The sequence below is a fragment of the Tamandua tetradactyla genome, chromosome 1, assembly GCF_023851605.1.
Source record: "Tamandua tetradactyla isolate mTamTet1 chromosome 1, mTamTet1.pri, whole genome shotgun sequence".
Taxonomy (NCBI): Eukaryota; Metazoa; Chordata; class Mammalia; order Pilosa; family Myrmecophagidae; genus Tamandua; species Tamandua tetradactyla.
The window spans coordinates 43,943,454-43,962,284 of NC_135327.1; the positions used below are offsets into that span (position 1 = coordinate 43,943,454).

The 18,831-nt window shown below is 40.5% G+C and overlaps 1 long non-coding RNA gene across 1 annotated transcript; it reads left to right on the top strand.

Annotated features, from left to right (window-relative positions):
* The first annotated feature begins 655 nt into the window (after positions 1–655).
* Positions 656–11,128, top strand: LOC143684231 (uncharacterized). The gene is made up of 3 exons (XR_013175926.1): positions 656–1,031; positions 1,204–1,360; positions 10,893–11,128. It is a non-coding gene; the product is annotated as an uncharacterized LOC143684231 (long non-coding RNA).
* The last annotated feature ends 7,703 nt before the right edge of the window (positions 11,129–18,831 follow it).

The window sequence follows — 18,831 nt, forward strand, 5'->3', positions numbered from 1 at the left end:
TCAGAGAAGGATTCTGAAGAAATAAACTGAGATGTCACGATCAAACTCTAACTTTAGGGTGGTCAGAATAATCTGGCAACAAAAGGCCAAGATATGTATAGCACATTTCAGGCAAGAAAGTTTGGATTCTTATCACATAGAATTTGAAAAACAATTCTGATACCCCTAGTTTGAATTGCAGATTATGCTCAGACAAGGCAACTCCAAAAATTACTTCTGTCTAGGGATCCAAGGCAATTATGTAAATGAGGCTGGTATTTCCTAGTCTATTTTGTTTAAGGTGAATTTGGGTCAGTTCAACTATAGTAAATTTCTCTGATTTCTACCCATAGAAACATCATCACATGAGTAAATGAGTTTATTAAAATCGATAGTAAAAAATACAAGAAATAGTGTTTATCTCTTTTTGAGATTGGATAATCTTGCCTTAATCATAGGCTTTTTTGCAGCTGTAATATGAAGCACTTTTCTGACATTTAATATCACCAAATTACTTCAGTTCCTGAATGACATTAATATAAATTACAGTACATTTTGTCACCTCAATAGATGATTCTGAATTAAACTGGTCAGTTTAGAAGCCTGAAAGAAATTAGTTCTAAGATTTCATTGTGACTGAAATGGCAAATGTCAGATTCCATTATAAGAGTGGAAGAGCTCATCCCTCCCTTCTTTCAGCACAGGGTATCTCAAAAGTCTTTGTGCAGTGTTAAGCTTCAAATAGCTTAAAACCATGGTAACACATTGGGGCATTCTCATCTTTATTAAGCTCCTACAACATAGCAAATCCTATGTTAGCTGCTAGAGATAGAAGTGGGACCTGCTCTCCCCAAGCAACTGCTCTCATGGGGTGTCAGACAAATCATTAAACGGTTTTGAATAAGTACTATTGAGGGGTTTCCATTTCTATTGCTGCTTAACCAACTACCCTCAAATGTAACAGTTTAAAACAACTGTTTGATTATGCCTCCTGGACTCTAAGTTAGAGCGTGGCTGAGTGATTCTTCTGCACCATAAAGTTCTTTCAAGAGGTATGTAATTGTGTTAGCATTTCTTCTTTTAAGCACCCACAAGAAATGAGAGATTTACTATGACATTTTGAAATCTGAGGTAAAAAGTAGATTTTGTAGAATCCAATTCTTTACTCTAAGCAGTTGACAACAGCATACAAATCATGTTTTAAACCTGCTTTTAATTTCCAAGCACATTTGCTCTTCTGGTCTTAAATGACTGAAATCCCAGCTAATGTGAGATATAAGAAGACAATTTGAAATTTAAAGGAGTGGCACTGATCCTGAAACATTCAATGAGCTGATTCTTGTGCCTTGTCTGATGCTGAATGACAGAAACAGCAATTGAGGTAATTTGTTGATATTAAATATTTGCTCAGTGCTACACACACACAAACACACACATCCATCCACACAGAAAATGTCATGAAATATTTTCTAGTTTTCTCCATATGTAAACATCTTGTACTTATAGCCTGAGCTGAAGTCCCATTTCATTCCTGAAGCTTTTTCCACCAGCGGAGCTCTCTGGCCAGCTCCCTCCTCAGGGACTAACTCTTTGCATTTTGTAATTAGTAGCTGATATTTAACAAACATTCAACCAACATTTAACATCAGTCACAAACATTTCAGTACTCAGTTGTGACCTTTTAGTGTCATATGTAGAATTCTTGTCTTTCCAAGTTAAGTGTGAGTTCTTTCATGTTAAAGTCCTTGCCTCATATTTCTTTTGTATCATTCCATTTTAGTCATTAAATGTTTCAAGTTGATAGGGTCCAATGGATTGTTCTGATGTTAGGCATCAGAAATGAGAGAGGCATGTATGAACCAGTTCATAGGGTATTTCCACTAAGGAAAAGAAAAACAAAAACAAAATTTACTCTAACTCTTTTGGGTCTCAACAGCAAACTGTATCTTAAATGCCTACTGTTAGGTGAGAGAAGCCAGTCTGAAAAGGCTGTATATTGTATGATTCCAACTATATGATAACATTGGAAAAAGACAAAACTATAGAGTTAATGCAAAGTTGAGTGGTTGGGAGGGAGAGAGGGATGAACAGCTGGGGAGCGTGGGGCATTTTTAGGGCAGTGAGACTATTGTGTACGACAGTGTAATTGTGGATACATGACATAGAGAACTATAGAGAGAGAGAGAATAAAAGAGTGAGCCCTAATGTAAACTATGGACTTTAGTCATTAATTATGAATATTGACTCATCAACTATAACAAATGTATTACACTAAACGTAGGATATTAATAATAGGGGAAACTGTGGGAGGGGACAGAGTATATGGGAATCCTGTACTTTCTGTGCAATTTTTCTAGAAAATCCTAAAAATAAAGTTTACTTTTTTTTAAACAAGCAAACTATAATATGCCTTCCAGAATGGCTAAAATGAAAGACACAGCCAATACCAAGTATGAGCAAGAATGTGGAATGATTGAAATGTTCATAAATTGTTGATGGGTGTGTGAATTTGTAAAACCACTTTGGAAACAAATTGTTTGTCTGTATCTATTAAAACTGAAGAGAAGCATGTTTATGACCCAGCAACTCTACTCCATGCTATGTATGCAACAGAAATGTATGTGTACATGCAAAAAAAAATGCACTAGAATTTTCAGAGAACTATTCACTATAGCTCCATGCTGGAAACTAGCCATATGTTCATCAACAGTAGAATGGAATAAACAGATCAAATAAAGTATAATATATCCATATGATGGAATATCACATAACTATGAAAGTGAACAAACTATATGCGAATCTTGCAAAACATAAGTTGAGTGAAAGAAGCCAGACATAAAATAGTCCTTATTGTATGGGTTCATTTATTCAAATTTCAAAATCAGGTAAAACAAATCTATCCTATTAGAAATCAGGATAGCAGTTATCCTTGATAACTGAGTGATTGGAAGGGGGCACAGTGAGGGGATCTGGGATGCTGGGAGTGTCCCATTTCTTAATTGGGGTGCTGATTATATGGTATGTTCGCTTTTTGAAAGATCAGTTGAGTTGTATGCTTCTGATTTGTGTTTTTATCTGAGTATGTCATACTTCAATTTAAAGTTTACGAAACCAGCAAGATGTGGTTGGCATGCCACCCAGGCTAAGTTCTCTAGGTGCTACTAGACACTGGACAAATGAGGAGTTTAGACTTACAAGAAAATCTCAGACTTGCTCCCAGCGCTAATACCCTACAGTTCTAAGATTCTACCGGAAGCCCATTAAAAAAAGAAAAAAACTAGAGGAAAAAGTTTTTGACTTTAAGGCAAAATAGGAAGTTCCAATTGCCAGGAATTTTTCTGTGTGTCCCAAGCCCCAGGGGGGCCGTAAGTGTGAGGCAGGGCAGAGCTCCCTTTACTGATGAGGTGAGAGGTCAGAGGCCTGCTGCTGCAGCCACACTTGTAGATTTCTTCCTTATTGACTTTCCCCTCTGTCTCCTCTCTGACCTTGTCAACAACTCTCCCTTCCGTCACCCTTTACTTTCCCAGCTGCCGATTGGGAGAAGCACCCCTATTTCTTTTCTCTCACTGGCAGTCTGTCTTAGCTCACTTTATGATGGCCACTGCTATGAGCTCACCCCTCCTTTGTCTGCTGTTACCCACCCCACCCCCCCTTAATAGCTGAACCTGCTTCATTTGCTATTTCTGGCAGCATGCAGCATTTTCAAAATTAAAACTTTAAAAACTTCTCCCGCTCTGTCCTCTCTGTCAATGGCATAGCTGTCAGCTTTGACATTCTACACTACACTGAGTGCTCAGAGAACGATCATCGAGGAAGAGGAGTAAAGAATGGAGGCGTTACAGACGGCGGACTGATGGACAGTAGACATGGTTCCGTGACCAGCCCCTCTATCCCATCACATATTTATTTGCTGCGTTCTGCTCATGCATGGGTCCCAGTTACAGGAAAACAGGACAAGCTGTCCACAAGTCCCTGACCCAAAGGGGATGCAGGATATGACAAAATGTTTATTTAATTAACAACGGAAAGCCTCAGATTAATAATAAAGCAGTAATGAAATGAAAATGACACAGGGACACAGAAGGGCCCAGTGGTCTCCAGGATTGCTGTCACTTGCATAAACAAAACCACATGGAAGGCAGACAGATGAAAATTGGAAACAACTGAGTACAGCCCAAATCTGAGGCTGGTTCAAAAGATTAATGGAGCATGTGACAACCCAGCCCTGTATTAACAAAATATAGAGAGCAGAAAAGTTGGCTCTGTTAGGAATTACTTGGGGGCTTATAGTGCAGAAGATTATTCCTGGGGAGGGGGGAATAGCTAGGGATAATTTTATGAAGGTGAGAAAAATCTTGAGCAAGCAGAAATAAAATCTAGTCTTCAGTGGAAGAGGTGTTAAAGATAAAAATCATGAAAGTTCTATCACTCATTATACTTAAAGTGTTATAGGAATTTGGTTTTTCTTCCCCCACTCTCCTCCTTTGCCCCTCCACTTCCCACTGCCCCCAAAGCAGGGCTCAAGTCTGCTTTGCATACAAGCATTTGGGGACAGGTGTAGGAGAGTGGAAAAAGCAGAGAATATCAGTGTGCTCCTTCCACCCCAGTCCCCACGCTCATCCCCAGTATGAAGCACTGAACAGTCATAAAACTTCCCTGGATTAATCAATAAACTAATCTAAATGCTAAAAGATGAGCCAGATGTAATGGGACCCATATCTCCCTGTTCTAATTTCTGTGGCTTTCTAGTCTGAGAACCAATTAAGTATATTTTAGAAAAATAGCCCATATTCTCTTGGAACTGCATGAAATAAAATATTTCTGGGGCTCAGAATGCAGCTCACTGCCTAATTGAAGGATCACTGCCTATAAAGCCTCATAGTAAACCTGGTAAGAACAAATACTTTCACGGCACTTACCAAGTGCTGGCTAATGACTTCCAACAGCAAACCTGAGGCAGAGGTACTAAACCCTATGCCTATTTTAGAGGTTTACAGAAATAAGGAAACTGTGAAAGAGAGGAATGTCCATTTCATGCATTCATTCATTTGTTCAACAAATATTTTTAAGCTCCTTGTGCATGCCTGGATCCAGGACCTCTGCTCCATTCTAGGTGAGTTTGGACCAGCAGGCAGTATCTAGAGCTGGGAAGACAATTTGATTCCTCAGCCACTATCATGGGACCTTAATTTCATTCCTTCACTTACTGGAGGGTTTTTCCTCCCCAGTAACATCTGTACTCACAAAAGGGGAGGCTGGCACGGTCCACTGCCCTTTATAGCTTACCGCTGGTGATTCTGTCTGCAATGGAAAACTTTCATCTCAGCCAAGCCACAGTGAGCAGCTCTGAGTTAGTTGGCTATGGACAGTCCCTCAAAGTTAAGACAACCCTAGCCAGACATCTGTGACATTATGCAGAAAGCCAGTTCTCAAGGGCGGAGGAACGACTGACCCTGAAGAGACTTCCCCCAGTTGTTTGCTATCCAGCAATCCACCCGCTACCACTCAATGGCAGCTGGTGAGAACCAAAAGAGGCAACTGAGTTTAACTGTCCAGAATGTTGGTTAAACATGCCAAGATGGAAACATCTGTTAATGTCATCTTTTTCTTTTTTTCCCTCTGAATGGTTCAAAAGTGAAACACTGAATTTCAGTTACCCTGACACACAAAGTTGAACGCAGGCCTTCAGTATTCCTTCTGTGCTTGTCACATTCATACTTGCTCTGAGCCCTTCCAACACGGTTGATTCCTTCTTCCATGAATCCTAATAAAGATAATGCTGCCGAGCCATGTTGTTCCGGGACTGTCGATGGGATTTCACGGTCTGCCTGCCAGCTTATTAAGAGCACCTCATCCCTTCCAGTTTGGGGGATTTATTCTGATTATATTTCCTTTTCGTCTTCGTCATCTTGAAATAAAGAGTTTTAGGACGCAGCAATGTATTATATCCACCAGAGCATTCATGTCATTCCAACCCCTCAAAATACTTTGGGAGAACCATTTAAAAATGTTTAAAAAGACTGTGAATGTGTTTAAGTCATCACACTGCACTCCCAGCACAATGCTTTGAAAATAGGTCCCCAACTTTGAATTTCTAGATCCCTGTAGAAGGCGGGGAAATAAATAGCTCAGACTCAGCCAGCTATAGGAGATCAAGATGAGTGTAGGTTTATATATAACTGCCATTAGCTCTTCTTTTTAAAACCTTTGTTAAATATTTAAGATTCAGAAATCCTGGTATTACATGGCATCAGACCTGTTTGCTTTGAAAACCGGCAGATCATTTGTTTCAGAATCTTCCTTCTGCTTTTCGTTAAAAAGGCTGGCACTGACGGAAAATGAAGAGCCACCGACTGTTTATTTATGAGAAACCTCTCTTTGCATGGAAAAGAAATCAGGAGGCTGTGCATTCTGTTTTAAGGTTCTGATTCTCAGATGGGCTCCCTCTGTGACTTAAGAGGCCATTTCACATCCCATTGCCTCATGTTCCTTCTCATTAAGATGGCAGCACCACCACTGCCACCCTGGCTCACAGGAGTATTAGGAGAAACGTATTAAGGATTAATTAATTAATTGGGGAACAACCATGTGAGAGAGACAGAATGAGGATTTCTAGTGCGTTTCCTCGACTTCAGGGAGGGCCACCCCTAAATCGATTTTAATCAGAAGCTCGGGGCCTTGATTGCTCATTACCAGCCACACTTTGAGGTTTAAAATGAACCTGAGTCTCTTGAATATAATTTTTCCCAAATCAGATATTATTTCCTCTGCAAGACTGGTTTCTAGTATCTACTGCCCTAGATTCATCAATAAATTATTCTGCACTATATTTAGTATTCTTTTCTGACTCATTGAAGTGACAAGGATTTTTTTTCCTTCACTATCTAGCAGGATTTTTTTTTCCTCTTTCAATTAAATAGAAGAAATCCCATAGTTCAGTATGGGTTTGCTAATTTCCATTTTTTATATTCTGAAATAATCTTGGTCAAAACCCAGGACAGAGTAATGGCAGACATTGGATCGAAGGACAATGACTTAAAAGAAAAAAAAAATCCTAATCACCCAATGAATATGCAAATGTTGGTTGTCTAGGGTGAGCATGATGGAGCTATTTTCCCACCTGCCTCCTTCCCCGTGCTCATGGCATTGATGGGATGGCCTAGAACATACACATAAGAACCAGCAGAGCTGCCGGAAGGGCTGTGCCTCCTTGCTAAGAAGGCCTGGCACCACTTTTAAGCTCAGCCTTGGAGACCCATGGTTCAAGTGCCTTCAGCAGTCCAGATTAGTGACGCTCCTTTGGTGGCTGATCTTCCATTTCTTTATTTCCTTTTTCTAGTCCTAATAGAATGAGATCTCCTGTTTGTAACATCCTAGACAAAAGGCTTCCATCACCCTGCAGAGTTTCCTGCTTTCTTCTCCTCACCGCCAGAGCAAAGAAAATCTCTTGCTATTGATGGTAGAAAACCCCCAACTCTGGTTACAGGTGTAGCAGCCACTGTTTTCCAGTTTCCCCCTAAAATATGCTGTTGCAGTCCTCAAAGAAACACAAAGAATCCTTCTGCTCTCCAATATGCAAAATTGGCTCGGTTTCATTCAACTCATTTAACCAGGGATTATCAATTCCTGACTTGTACTTCTGTGAGCTACTTGGAACAAAAAGAAGATAAAAGACAGTCTGCCTCAGTGAGGTCAAAGCTAATCTAGGGTGAGGGATGCAACATAGCAAAGGGAGTAAATCCATTGTTCTGAGCTCCTCACAGGAAATCTGGTTGGCAACTGAAAGAACAGGTAAGAGAAAGTTTGAGAGTCAATGAAAATTTTCTTTTGGGATAAACATCCAAAGTTCAGATCTGGGAATGCTTAGTGCTCATTTTCTTAAAACAGGAATTCTAGTACATTTGATGGGTTCAAAAGACTCAGTTTGGTTTGGTTTGGTTTGGAAAATTCTTTCAGGTAAATCTGTTTGCTTCTTTCACCTCAGGTCAAATTCATTTTCGCTGATCATGAGGGGAGAAAAAGGGCCTCCAGGATAATCCAATCCAACACTTTCATTTTAAAGACCAAAAAATATGACTCCCAGCTAAATGATTGGGCCAAAATCACCTTTCTAAAAAATGGTGGTCTGGGTTAAGAACCCAGTTTTCCATGTTTCTTCAGAAAACAGAAATTACTATGTAATTATTGCAACTTCTCCAAGCCATTTTTAATACCTTCACATTGTGACTTGCTTTGACCAATAGGATATTAATAAAAATGAGACTAGCTAGGGCACCTGAGTTTTCATAACTTAGGCTTGCTCCCTTGTCATCTTTGGAACCCAGCTGCCATGTGAAGGAACCCAGGCTAGACTGTTGGATGATGAGAGGCACAGGAACCAGTTGACCAGTTGCCCTCTCACCTCAGATGCTAGCCCAGCCAGCTCTCAGCCAAATCACCACTGACAGCAGAAGAGGGGTAAGCCCAGCCGAGCTCAGCCCAGATAGAAGAACTGCTCAGCCAACTCCTGAGCTCAATAAATGGCTGCTGTTTTAACCCCAAATGGTTGAAGTGCAAAGCAAAAATTACCTAATACAATGAATATGAGAATGAATGATGAGGACAAAGGAAATGAGTCCAAGAGGGGAGAGTGAGCTGTTGCTAGTCAGAGTAAGTGGTTAGAGTTTAAAAACAAAGAAACTGAATTTTGTATATAATAGGACAGAACCTTAATGCTGAATTTGCTACTTCCTGGAGGGAAAGACAGAATTTATATTTTATTTGTTTCTCCCTAGGAGAATCTTCCTTATGGGTTGGATACAAGTGCTCATTACAGTTACTTCCTAATTTACTTCAAGTCTCGGCCAATAAAGGGTCACTAATTAGCATAAAATTTCAAAAACAACTTTTCTATTAAAAGCACACACTCATAGTGCTGGCAGATGCAGAATCGGACCTCTTCTCATAGAGTCATTTATCCGGGAAATTGCATATTGTGATCTCTTAGAGCCAGAGCTCTGTTTACTGTGCATTCCTGCCAAGATAACCCTTGGCATCCTTCAGATATTTCGTTTTTAGCAAGAGCATCTCTAAAATGCAATATGCCTTCAAGCAGTTAAAATATAACCATGATAGGGAATAAAGATAACTCCCCGTAATAAATAAATGCAACACTATTTCCTGTGCTTTTGGGGAACAAAATTTAAAAGAAAACAGGTCCCCAAGCCTATTCAGAAAAAATTAGGTTCCTGAGACTATTCTGTGACTTCTTCCCATTGCAAAATCTTGGAATTTACAGGAGAAATATGTATTCAAGAACAATCAGATTTGGAAAAAAGGGGCACCTTTGGTAGACTAGAAGGAAAATGGAGTTGTACCATACATTTAAAGAAAATAAAAACGTTTAAGAGAGGACTGTCATAAAATGTGGGGTTACTTCAGGGATGTTTATAGCCCCAGGTAGCAAAAAATGGGAGCAGAAGAGGGGCCTGGGGGAGCAATGTCTGGATCACTGGCTGGGACACTGCCAACAGACAAGCCCAGCAGTTGGCTCCCCTTCCATCCTTGCCCAGGGCTACACTGGAGTAAAGGCTGTCTTTCTCCAACAGAAGAACTGAACCTGGGCAGCTGGGTGGGAGAGGCAGGACAGCAGCTAAAAGCAGTAATGGAAATTACTCTTGTCCAGAAAACTACACACTCTGCCTAACAACACATCTAATGTCTACCTTCCACTTCCTAACCTGGAGAGGGGCTACCATCCACCCCCCTGAGAGGTAGGTCCCCCTCGTCCAGCATGATCCTTGATGGGGGGCCGTGGCAAACAGACATGATAGTCACCGAGTCAGGTCAATAGAAGACTGGGACAAAAATCTGCAACCATTTGAATGGGACAAAATATGGAAAAGGGGGCACCAGGCTCCTCACAATTAAGAAGCAGAGTTAATATAGCAAGCAGAAGAAGACTTTAGAATGAGTATAATCTCTATTCTCAGATAAATTTAAGAAAAGATTGTAGCCATTAAACAGCACCAGAGACATAGGAAATTTTTAAAAAATTACTGTCGTAATGAAAATCAAAGCACATAGGCTAAATAGCAACAAAGACATGGATGTAACATAAAGTAATGGCCTGGAAGTCTAAGATGGGGAATTCTTCAAAAATGCAGGACAAAAATGACAAAGAAATGTAAAGCACAGAATAAAAATAAAGGGATTTGGAGGAATAAGACAATCTATTAAGAGTTCTAAAAGGAGAGAATAAGTGAATGGACAGCAGAAAGTCTCAAAACAATAATAGGGTGAAAAAAAATTACAGATCCAAGGAAAAACTGCCTTTAGATTGAAGAGGCCACCCCACAGATCCAGAACGATGAGCACAAATAGACTTATACTCAGGCACATCTCAATGTCACCACATCTGACCAGGCCACCTAAAGTTGCCTCCAACCCAATGCAGTCACATTCTCCTGTTTAATTTTCTTCCTATTTTATTTTCCTTCTGAATTTGTTTCTGAATTTATCTTTGTCTTTGCTTCCAGGCTGCTATGACATATACCACACAGTGGGTTGGCACAATCAGTGGGAATTTATTGCCCTGTGGTTTCAGTAGCTTTCTTGCTGGCTAGAAATCTGTGGAGTCCTTATCTTTCCTATCACATGCCACTGACATCTCTTTTCTCTTGAGTTCCTGTTTCTGCCTCTTCCCCATGGCTTTTCTCTCTTTTACTGAATTTCTTCTACTCCTAAAGGACTCCAGTATTTAAAGCCCATCCTGATTCAGCAGGGCACCCCTTAACTAATAAAACATCTTTAAGAGGTCCTATTTGCAATGGGTTGAGATCCATAGGGAGGAGAATAAGATTATGAATAGGCTTTTTATTTTCTGGGTCACATAATTCAACCTAACGTAATCCTGTTGATGTATTTGTTTACAGCTTCATCACATGGTTCACTACAATGCAGGAGAGCAAAAGGAAACGTGCAAAACCTCTGAGGTCCAGACTTCTGTCACCTTCTAATGGCCAAATAAATCACAAGATCAGCCCAGACTCAAGGAATAGGAAAATTATCTCCACATCTTGATGGGAAGACCCGAAAAGTCATATTGCAAAGGGTTGTGGATATAGCACAGGGAATTATTGTGGCTATTTCTGCAAACAGCTTACCAGAGTCAGTAATGGTTGACTAGTGGAACCTATCTCTTTGAAATGTGGCTCCTTAAAGAGAAAGTATGATAGGAATCAAAGCAAGTGGCAACTGGGCCCAGCTTCTTTTCCTGTTTTTGTGCAAAAATCCCATAAATCATGACCTCTTCCGCACTAAGTGCATTGTAGTTGGCTACTCCACAGGAATGAAGATGCAATTGCAACTGCCCTGGTATAGTTTAGTTCCAGTGGTTGCTCGCTTAGACCTCTCTGGTCCCCTGTAATTTGGAAGTCCCGACCACCTCAGCAAGCAGTGTCTGGATTTGCCATTCTTCCAGGGCTCAGTTAAACAGCATCTTGGGCAGAGGGGTAAAATAAATGTCTTTCACTGCAAGGCAAAGGGGTAATTAAGACTTCTGGGGACAGGAAGCATTTGGTTCTTCCTTTCTTCCTGCCTTGTTGCTATGATAACTAAACTGCTACCTGTTAGATTCACCATAAATACAAAGGAGTATGTCTGAAGTGCAAGGGACCAGTTTTTTAGAGGTATTTTGTTCCCTACTTTACAGCAGACAGGTTATTGGAGAGCCTGGATGGAAATTTACATGCTGATCAAATAATATTAAGACTTTCTCAGGTGATCCGAGGAAGGGGCTAATGCAAATGTTCACATCCCTGGTCACTTAGGAGAGTCACTTGGAATGCTTTAAAAACATATTGGAGCCCCACTAGTAAGAGACTCTTTCATAAGTTTGTCTTTTAAAGCTGCTCAGGTGACACTAATATGTCAAGGGTACTGAACAGCCCTGTTAGTTAATGGCCAGTGAGTGCAAGGGACAGCATTGTGGGAATCGATGTATTTGTAATTGAACTGTGGCTCTCCCACTTCCTAGCTTTTTGGCCTCGAGAAACCTCAGTGTTCTCATTTGCATGATGCAATAGTCATAATGCCTACTGCACAGAACTTATGAAGACAAGAAATAACAGATTAAAAGGGAATTTAGAAACATCAAAATTTAAGAAACGGTCAAGACCAGATTAAAGAGCTTGGAGATGAGGAATTGGGTGATGCAATTAAATGAAGGTTCACTATGAAAGTCAGGATGGTGTTATTTAAGGGGAGGTAATGGTGTGGAAGGGCAGGGGCTTGGGATGGGGCATATGAGGGTGGTTCTGGAATGGCTGGTAAGCTTGTTTCTTGACCTGGTTGGTGGTTACAAGGGTGTTACAAAGGTGTTTGCCTTATTATAATTCATTTTTTGTGTGTGATTTTTTTTGTATCTATGTTTTATTTTGCAGCAAAAAGCTTTAGAAAATAAAGCACTTAGATTGTGCCTAGAAGATAGAAAGATCTCGATACATGGTAATAGCTTTATCATACATTTATCTTTATCCCTGCTCCCTGACCCCACCTCCCATTCCATCATCACCTGTGATGATGGTCTGCCCACAGCTGGCATCAAAACCCACATGCTGAATTACAGATGATAACACTGGACCCAGAGAGGCACCTGAGCTGCACCAGGACTGACTCTGAAGGTCCCTAGTCTGATGGAAGAGGCAGGACCACCAGGCCTGACCAAAAGGCTGGATGTAAAGGGTAATTAAGGGCACGGACATGGGATGGCAATGATTGGGTGCCTTCCTGGAGGGGTCCAGGCCCCTTCTGAACAGAGAGGAGCCAGGCTCGTTTTCAGGATGTTTCCTACCATTTTAGAGTTCTCTGCCAGCTTAGTCCTAGGGGCAGGAAATTGGTGATCCATATGAAAAGGTGGGAAGGTAACAGGCAGTTTGGATTATAAGTGCTGGTGGCATTTAGAGGAAGAAGAAGGAGACTTGAAAGAAGACTGAGGTTTGGAGACGCAGAGGGAGACTGAAAGCGGATGGCTTTCTGGAGCCAAGAAGAAGGAATTGACTGACATCTTGTGACTTGGTGCAAAGAATGGCTGGAACCAGAGAAAGACAGTGGAAAGCAGTAGGAAATCAGGTTAGACAACTCACCTGGAGCTGGAATAAGGATGGCCTTGGAGTCAAACAGAAATTCACATTTCAAATCAAAATGATGGGAAACAGAAGGCCACTGGAAATTTTTGAGCAGCGGTAATGAAATGATTTATTCAAGCAGGAACCTGCAAGCAAGAGGAAACGGCTGAGGACCTGGCTGCAGCAACTGCCCCCAGATCATGAAATTTGGGACAACATTGAGTGACATACATGAGATTTTCTTTGGAAAGGAAAATCAACAGGGCTTGGTACCTGACTACACATAGGAAATGAGGGAGAAAAAAAAGTCACTTCTAGCGTGACCTAATTACTTACTATAACGAGTGGTGTCATTCACAAGGTCAGCTTCTCTCATTCTTTTTCTAGGTTCCTGACAGTGACGCTCAACCTCATCTGCACAACAGGGTCACCCAGGGATCTTTATTAAAAGGCAGATTTTGATTCAGTGTGTCTGGGGAGGAGCCTGAGATTCTGCATTCCTAATAAGCTCCCAGGGGATGCTGACACTCCTGGAGAACTTTTTAAAAATCCAAATGCCCAGGCCAGACCAGTTAAATCAGTCTCAGTTTGTGGGAACACAGACACACAGACAGGATTTCTAAAGCTCTCCCGTAGAGTTAAATGCACAGCATAGGCTCAACTCGGCTTTAGAGACTCTCGATTTCAGAGTTTAAAAGAACATATAAGCCTACCAAGGTTTACTGGATATATTCATGAGGGAAAATGATTTCCCTCAAATTCTTCCTTGGAGTAGTTCAAAGTCTAGCCTTTTAAATTTTTTAATTGTTTATTTATATGCATTCAGTAATCAACAACAACAAAATGAAATCTTTCTTAAGATGCAAGTTACCTGAGCAAAATAACTGGCACTAGATCTTTAATGCCACTGCAACAAGAATATTTTTTGAAGCTGCAAAATGGAAGACGCCTTGTAAAGCCTGCAAATTCTGGTGATTTATGAGCATGGATGCACAGCATTGAAGCTGCTGAATTGCCACAGCTCATCAAAGAAGCTTCTCTGTGAGTTATTTTGAAGACCTCCTGCTGTGTCTCGAGTCCACTGTTCCTGTGAATTTGTCTCTGAATGGTCAAAGCCTCTGTCCCCCACAGAAGTATCTGGATTCAACCATCCAGTTCCTTGTTGATCTTCTCCATGCTGGAAAAACACAAGCAAACCTTATACTGAGTCACAATTAAAGTACTTTACAATACACTGCAAATTGTGGTTGTAAAAGAGCACTTCTCTCTCCATTTTTTTTCCAGTGCCTTATGATTTATAGCCTGCATTTTATTGGGTGCTCAAATTACACAGTACCTGTACTGCGCAGAGAAATTTAAGAGGTAGTATGTAGACCCTCACCAAAAGCACAGACCCCTTTTAATCTAATTTCTGCTGTGCAGCCTGGCTGAGCTATCAATAGTACCATAACATTTTCTCCTGCGTGCATGGAGAGGCAGTATGGGACCATGCAAAGAGCACTGGGCCAGAAGCCTGGGAATCCAGTTTTTACTTGAATCTAGTGTTTTAGTAGCAGGAGTTCTTTCATTTGTAATTCTGGACTAAGACTGCCTCCTTTGTGGAATTGTGATCAGGGATGAGCTGGTAAATGTTTAACAACTAGTTCTTCGGAAAAACATAAAAACCTGGTTTGGATTGTTTGCCCATTTCCATGGTGTAAATATTCCCAGTGTTGCCTTTTTCAAACCATCCGTGTGACCTTGCTGAATCCAGAGTTAGGAAGAGATGTAACAGTACCAACCTCTGTAAGACTTCTACCATATAAATTCAATAGGCATAAATAACCTCAAGAGCACAGATAATAGCAAACTATAATAAAATAATTAGGTATTGATGAGTTTTGATCATTTGTTATCATTGCCTTTAATGTAATTTATTTGCTTGTAAATTTACATAATTTAATTTTTAATAGTGGCTGTGTTCAAAACTGGCTCACAAAAATCCTGAAAACTAAAAAATTGACTTTCACAAGCAACAAGAGCTGGCTTCAGCAGACCCCTGTTTGTGATTGTTTAATGAAATAATGTGTAAAATCATCTAGTACATTCATCATCAATATTTAATAAAGGTAAATATGGTTGAGTACAAATCTAAATAGTGAAGTTTCTATAAAGGAGCTGAGAATGCCACATCTTTCCCCCTTAAAGGATTTATGCCCTTTGTTAGATTCTCAAGGTGAAGAAAAGTCTCTTTGGCTTTGCCCAAGAAAATATTGACTGTGGAGTCTTTTCTCACCGTTCTGAGGCTCATATGCAGATGGTTCAGAAAAGCGTGAAGGACTATGCAACCGAAAGAAGTTATTGTTGTGGTTACTTATTTCCTTTTCTACCATGACTGATTGTTTCGGTGGTTAAATTTTCCCCCTAATTCATGTTTGCTTTTCCGGATGTTGTATATGTAACAGCTCATCATTGTCCTGTGATTACTTCTGTTTTGTGCTTCTTAATTCTTTATGTCTAGAGGCAGCAAGGCATAGAGGTTATGAGTTCAGTCCCTAAAATCAAAATGCCTGGATTTTAATCTCAGCTCCATAGTTGTATCATCAGCATATATTTCAGTACAAGTGGGCTTTTCAAATCCCAAGAAACCCTAGAGTTTAGGCAAACTGGGATGGCTGGTCACTGAGGAAATTACCAAAAAAGGAAGAGTCCCTGTATATTGTACTCCTGAGCATTTTATTTTGTGCATTTTAAAATAAGTATTTTAAGAAAGAGCCCATAGGCTTCACCAGACTGCCCAAGGGTCCATTGAGTATAAAGGTTTAAGAATATCTGATAGTCCTCTCCTCTCATTCTAGAGATGAAGAAACTGAGGCTTTGAGAAGGCAAATGGCTTGCATGAGATTATACTACTAGTCTGTGCAAAGCAGGAGTCTGGATCTGGTAGACAGGAAAGAAGCATGAAAAGAGCAGGGACTTTGGATTTTGTTGGGGAAAACAGTACCATCCTAGCCTGGTCTCTCCTAAAAAAAAAGCATGTGGCAGAATGTACCTCCTAAATTTCACTGAAGGCTCCAATTCCAGGGCAGCAAAAGCGAGGAGAAAAAGAAAGTGAGGCACAGATGCAGGTAAAGCAAATGCAATATGGTGCATTACTCAGCTAGCAGCAGGAGCACACAGCCAATTATTCAATTGTGGGGATGTCTCCCAACAGCAGCAAAGAGTGAAGACTAATTGAAGGAGCAGAGACTCCCAAATCCATGGCTGGGAACATCCTGTCTTCACACTTCCAGGTGAGGGAAATCTTGGCAAGCGTGGTGAGGACATGCTCATGGGTTTGCAAGAGATAAGATAACGATGGTGACAGCAGGACTCTCCATAGAGACATTTGAGAAAGGAAATTCGAAAAAGTGCAGAAGTTGGGCTTGCTTGAATGTGAATATCTATCTCACAGGTTTTTTGTGAGGATTAGAAATAAAACAAGCCCAGAAGCAACCACAATTGACAGCTATTTCCATGACCTTTCTCATGTTCTTTCTATTAGACCAGGAGGACTCCCCTTAATACCCTTTTCTCAAGGAAGTCGAAAGTTATCTTTTACTTGAACAGTTGTTCTCAAACTTGATGGCACATCGGACTCACGAAGGGATTTTAAAAAATACTGAAGCCTGGGTCCCACCCCAGGGATTCTGATTTAATTGGTTTGGGGCTACAGCCTGGACATCAGCTGATCTCAAAGGAGGATTTGCGTCATGGTTACAAATTGCTTAAATGCCAAGCTGAAGACCTGAGGCTTCTTCAGCAGATCTTAATTTTATTCTTCAATTCAATTCCCTGCAATCCTTGGATTCACTTTGTTAGAGAATTCCATTCTGATTCTCCCTTCAGTGTGTCCTGGGCCAAGCTGCCCTGACCATTTTCTCATCCCCTCTCCCGTCTCTTTTTAAAAGTTCAGAGACACCAGGGGTCAGTTGAGAGTACGTAAGAAACCAGTTTCTGGTTCCGTCAGTTTTACAGCAAGCAATGCACGCGGTGCTACTTCTTTCTGCATGACAGCCAGTCTCTCTATAATATGAATGATATACCTGCTGATTGTGATCCTGTTCTAGGTATTGCAATGGCAATGAGTCTAAAGTTAAAATGTTATGGGCCATTGCTAATTTAAGATGATTGGGAATGAAAGCAACAAATCTCTAAACTTATTTATTAGTAAAATAGAGCATTACAGAGGATGTAGGCACATAGGATCTTCGACTTTGGGGAATGGGGTTGAGTTACTTGGCCCAAACATGTTCTGCCTTACATGAGTTCTCTTACAATACATCCTTGCAGTTATATGGCCATACCATTTGATTCATGTAAAATAGATTAATGCCCAGCTTTGCAAAACACACAGCTATTGGGTAAAATGGTGGTCATCTGAGGTCATGATGAAGTTTACAAAGTGATGACATTGTGGGAAAGTAATGAAGCTGCCGGTTGTAGTAAGAAACACTGGAGGCATTGCTATGCAGCACACAGACTCAGAAGACAATTGTTATTCAAGAAGTGTGTGAAGAGTTACTTTATTGCTATTCAAAAGACACTTTCTCATCTGAAGAAGTTGAAGAAATCAATATGCTGTAGTGACTGAAGCATTCAGAGGCTCAAGGCAGAGAGTGAACGCTTCCCCCTGCCCCAAATCCCAAATCCACAGATTGAAATCAGAGCCCTGGCCCGGCTGCAAGAGTTGAGGCTTGAAAAATCTATGCAATGAGAGCTTGGCCTTGTTCCCCAGAGAAAGAGAAGGCTGTGGTTATTTCAGAGAATCAGAGGGAGCATAAGAAAGTTTGAAAACAAGCATTTGAACTTTAGAAGAGTTATCTATAGTCAATAGAAGCTTTTGAGAAGGGTCCATCATTTGATTGTGTATGTGTGTATGTATGTTTGTGCTGTTAGTAATGCCTGTGACATTCAACATCAATAATAGATAATTATGTTTTACTCTTTGACATAATACTCAAACCAGTGATAGAAATATAAAAGAGAGGTCTACTAGCATCACACAGTTCCTAAAGAAAAATCTACTTGCTTAATTTGTTAATTGGGCATAAGGAACTATTTACAGTATTTATTATTCCTCATTTTTGTCATGAAATTAAAATAAATTATTTATGGAGTACCTGCCATGCTCAAGTGACTACGGAATGGGTTTGTGATTGAGACATCAAGCCCAACCTGCCATCTATGTATGTGCTACTTTGATATTCAATTTCGTTCAATCCACGACCTCAGCCGTGCTGGGCATTTAGTTGACCAACCATCTCAGTGAGCCTAGAACTGTCCTGGTTTGAGCACTGAAAATTCTGAACCACTGGAAATCCTTCAATTTGAGGCAAACCAAGTTAGTTCAGTTTTGGGCAAACCACGATAGTTGGTCACCCTACTGAGCACTCAGAAAATTGCCAAAGAAGGGAAAATTCCTAAACATAAGGAGCTCAGGCTTGCATTCTATACATGAAACTGTCAGATATCAATTCAGGAAAGAACACAATGAGCATAAGCTGAGCCTACGATTACTATGGAACAATATTGAAAATAAGTCCTTAAAAGGAAGAAGAGGTACGTTTGTTGAAATCCTTGGCATCTTAAAAGTGTTAGGCCAAATGTTTATTGAGAAACAAAGTGCTAGGATCTGAGTGCGTAATGTCACATAAGGGACATCTTTGCCTGAAGGCTTGGTTTCTCATCTACCCACCATTAATCATTTAATCTCCCTGAATGTTGA